The sequence below is a fragment of the Strix aluco genome, chromosome Z (assembly GCF_031877795.1).
Source record: "Strix aluco isolate bStrAlu1 chromosome Z, bStrAlu1.hap1, whole genome shotgun sequence".
Lineage (NCBI taxonomy): Eukaryota > Metazoa > Chordata > Aves > Strigiformes > Strigidae > Strix > Strix aluco.
The window spans coordinates 57,078,585-57,083,153 of NC_133971.1; the positions used below are offsets into that span (position 1 = coordinate 57,078,585).

Consider the following 4,569-nt stretch of genomic DNA (forward strand, 5'->3'; position numbering starts at 1 on the left):
ATAACAGGGCCACAGAGACAGTTGTCTGGCCCTGTGACCTGGTGTGTGACCTTGCTCATAAATCAACTAGATAAGCAGGGAAACTCCCTTAGCTTCTCCCTTGAGCCCTGGCCAGGCTCTGGGGGAACCTAACGTGAGATGAAAACCAGGTATTTCCGCTTAAAACAAGCGTGCCAGCTATTCTGGCTTGCTGATTTTTAAGTATATAAGGCTGGACCCGCTCACAGCGACTTTGGAAGCCTCACTTATGAGTGGACGCACCGCGTAGGATTTCCCACTTGCAGGGACAGGCTCTCCAAATCCTCGCTGTAACCGGGGCTCCCCAGCAACTGTGGATCTGGATGATGGTAACGTATGCAAAGATGTATCTTTCTTAATCACTGTTCTCTCTCTCAGGTAGTAATGATTTGATGCATCAAATTTAAGTGCACTATTCTGTCTTTCTTACTGTATGTTTTCTGTATTATTCTGTTATACTATTTAGTTATTTCTAGTAAAATACACCTGGTCTTTTCACTCTGGTGTCTGAGTTTAATTGATATCCCTAATCAGCAAAACAATCACTATTTCTTCTATGAGTTTCTCTTCTCCTTCGTTTTCAGTCTGCTTTTATTTCTGTCTGAACTGGTCAGTCATAATCACTACATTGATGTTGATGGATGGCCAAGAACAAAGATTTCTGACTTCTTAATTTAGGAGGACAGAAACAAGAGATGATTTACTGCCAGGCTCTTAGTCAAGCGCCATGTCCCTTACTTTTCCAAGTATAAGGAACTTGCCATCTTAAGGCTGTTCTGCTTCTTTAGGGATCCCCTGTCTCATTAATCCTGTCCAAAAATATTATTAACCTTGAGTTTAGAAACCAAAGTTTTCGGAACAGGAAAAGAGTATTTGCTCAAATTTCCCATAAGACAGTGCTTATGAACACTCAGTTTCTGTTCTGAGGTCAAGTGTGTTTAGACAGTATTACTTGGTAACAAGACTGTTTCTAAATGTCTCTGTGCAACCATATGTTGCAACATTATAGTTTGTTTTTAAAAAGAATATTGGATCAATAAATGAAGATCAATAGAACAGATGAAACTCTTTACAAAATAGAGAAGTGGGGCATGTTATTTCAGTTTCTGAAGTGAAGGAAAGTTTTCCTTTACTTCCCAGAGTGAATGTATTAAAAGAGCTGGATTGGGAGTATTAGAAAATGTGATATGCAAAGATATTCAGCCAGTCAAAACTGGCTTAATTCAGTTGTGAATTAATTCAGCTCTAATAACTTTGCAATACATTGCAAAAAAAAAAGTATAAAAGCTGGTTTTTGTAGGATAGAAAATCTTTTTTTTTATCTCACAAGTAAAAGAAATACATGGGTTGTAGCACTGTTTGAACAGTCATGCTAAAATAATCACAATATGGCCACGGACAACTTGTATCATTGGATTACTGGTTTAGAAAGGGAATGTATGAAAGTAACTTTGATCTGTTCTAATCAGACAAATAACAACCAATGGTCATGCCTTTTTATTTACCTGGTCATGTGTTCCTATCAGACTTCTACATACCCTTGAAGTGGCACTGGGTGTTTCTTTTTCTGGTCTATTCTTCAATTTCAGTGGAGATGTCTTGAAATTATCCTGAGCCAATAATAATCCTAAAATTGGATGAGAACATTGGAAAGCATGGTAAAAAACTTGCATGTACTCTGCAACGTTCTGAGAAGATAGAAATATAATCTACAGTGAAGAGCAGCAGCAACTAGTAGGCAACTCACTGGTTAAGAGATAACTCCAAGTCTTCCAGAGTTATGGGAAAAGTCTGAACTCCACTGACTGATGGGATATATAGATTCCTTCATCCTCCTTTTCAAAATAAGCTTACTAATGAGAGAATCTCTCTACAGCTGTCTATTTCTATCGATAAAGATAAATGTATATGAGTTTTGGCTTAGTCATCAGTAGTAATTGTGTATGTAATAAAAAGTGTTCAAGCCCTAATCCTCCTTTCTAGGCTCAATTGCATATGTAACCCTCTTTTATGTGTCCTTTTGCCAAATTTTCTTCCATACTAAAGTGTTCCAAAGTCAATCTGAATACCTTTTGAGTGTATTTTCTAAGATGTAATCTCAATTGTTTCTCTATCTATATCAAAGAATGCAATCAGACTCAGTAACATTAATCCTCTTGAACATTCGGTCTACTTGTTGATTGGAATCTTTTTACCTTTTTTCCTTCTGCAGAAATTTGAGTGAAAGCATGAAGAGTCGTTCTTCATTTGTGTTTCAAAAAGAGTTGTTTTCTCTTTGCTTCAGCTGAACTACAACTGTCACAGAAACACAGTATGCAACAAAAGTGGCATTTGCTTAATTTTGGCTTATTCTCCTGCATCTATGCTCAGCTTCAGCAGCTTAGAATTATTGGAAATAGTATGTCAGTGGGCTATAATGTCAATGTATGGCTCTATTTCTCTGTTGACTCAGGACTGTGAAACAAAAGGATGAATGTACTACCACTTGGTATAATTAAAGGACTTGCAATTACAAGACCTCCTGACCTTGTTAATGTATAGAAACCAGTAATGGTTTTTCATGCAATGATATAATTTCATTTTTCCTAACTACCCTCTGTAGTCTTACTCTCTTGTAAAATGATTTGAAAGCTGTAACTCTTTGCCTAGTGGAGATAAAACAGGCCTTGGACAGTCTGGTAAACTCCCTGAGTACATCCTTGAAGACAGGGACCTAAAAATGCAAGACAATCGCCTGAGAAGATGCCAGTGTCAAGATAAGTGACTGGAAGCCCGTTTAAACTAACCACCTTGAAACAAACAAGCCGAAGGATGGATGAGGTAGCTCCATGACCATATATGGACACAGAAAGCCCAAAGTTCAACTAGCGGACAGTGTGAGGAAGATTATGTGGACCCCCAGGATGGGGGGAAGACCCTCACTCTGTTTTTACTACGCATGCTTGGACTATGAAAATGAATTCCAAGAATCTATTAGCATAGGACTACCTTCTCCAGGGAATCTGATGAATATGTATGATTTTTGTGTATATTAGTCGGAGTGTTTTGTTAGTAGTTGGAGCACTCATGGTGAAGTAAACTCCAGTGCTGCCCAGCACTGCAATAAAGAATACCTGCCTAACAGTTATATTGGATTCTGACTGTTGAGTGAGCCTCTCTGTTTCACAATGAGACACTGTAATACTGGTGTTAACTACAGAACAGAAGAAAGATGCCAAAAATTTACTGATGCTCTTCAAAGATAAAAAAAGACAGAAGCAAAGCTGTTTGTTTGACAATAATAATGGAAAACTACTTCCTTTGTAAGAGAGAATCTCTCTGGAAAATAGGAACAGATGGATATTTGTGTTTCAGCTTGGAGTGAACTTTTTGATAGAGAAAATATTGAAATATTAATGTCTAAGGAATTTGGTTGCAACCTAGATACTTATTCATGTTATTTAGAATTCACTGTATTTTCATTATACATTATTTTAATTATTTTCAAATAATTCACAACTCAAAGTTGCTGAGTACTGCATTTCTTGATCAGGATTATTTGGCTGCTGAACAAAATTGGTGATTTCTAAGTCACATCAGAAACAGTTAAGCCTGGCAAGCACCTTCATTGTGCCTAGAGTTTCAGCTACTGCTAAACAGGGATTAAGGAAATTTCTAGAATAAAGTAGGTATATCTGTAGAGAGAATAGATTATTTCTTTACTGCATTTACATGGAGAATTTTTTGCTTCTTTCAGGGAAAAGGCAGAGTAATAGCTGAGTGGAACTGTCAAGGCCTTATCTTGTAAGTGAAGTGTGATCTTTAGACCAGGTGCTGTGAATTGATGACATCACAGCCAATTTATTTGTGCAAAAGCAGCTCACAGGAGTTAAACTCCAATATTTATACTTCTCTAGAGAGCATTCAGCCTCTACTTGTTAACTTCTGAAACTCTCTGTATTCAGATATTTTGTACTATTTACTATACTTTTTTTTTCTTATTTAATGAAAATCTACAAAGACTGTAGCCTTTGCCCAGAGGAACTGGGCTCAAAAGTCTGTGTACTATCTAGGCAAATGAGACATAAAATGTTGAAATATTCTAGTTACATGTACTTTACAACATTCTGGTATGGCAACCAGCTATTTTAACTTTTAAGCAAGTATTATGCTAACAATTGTTCATTATTGAAAAAGTTATTTTTAAAAATTAAAATATTACAATAAATATTTTTAAATGTTTTGTTGAATATTCAGCCCAAACTGTGGTTCTTCTTCTGAATAATTCTTCTTTACTATTAAAGATTTTGAGATATACACTGAACATCTTTTACTTCATTGTTTAATCCATTTACTGAATTTTACTCAAGTAAACCTCTTCTGAAGCAAAGAAAACCAAGTGTTAATAGTGGCTTTTGATTAACAGAGGGAATAGTTCATCAACAGGAGAAGAACTTATGCTATAACTTTAGCTTCTATTCCTACAGATTTGAGTGCAGTGAGAATGGAAGAAAGCCCCTGCCTTTCATATGCACAAGAAAACAAATACATCTACCAATTTAATTTGATCCA

General features: G+C 36.3%; 1 long non-coding RNA gene across 1 annotated transcript; it reads left to right on the forward strand.

Annotated features, from left to right (window-relative positions):
* The first annotated feature begins 216 nt into the window (after nt 1-216).
* On the forward strand, nt 217-4,321 carry LOC141918397 (uncharacterized). Its single transcript, XR_012621676.1, has 2 exons — nt 217-347; nt 2,231-4,321. It is a non-coding gene; the product is annotated as an uncharacterized LOC141918397 (long non-coding RNA).
* The last annotated feature ends 248 nt before the right edge of the window (nt 4,322-4,569 follow it).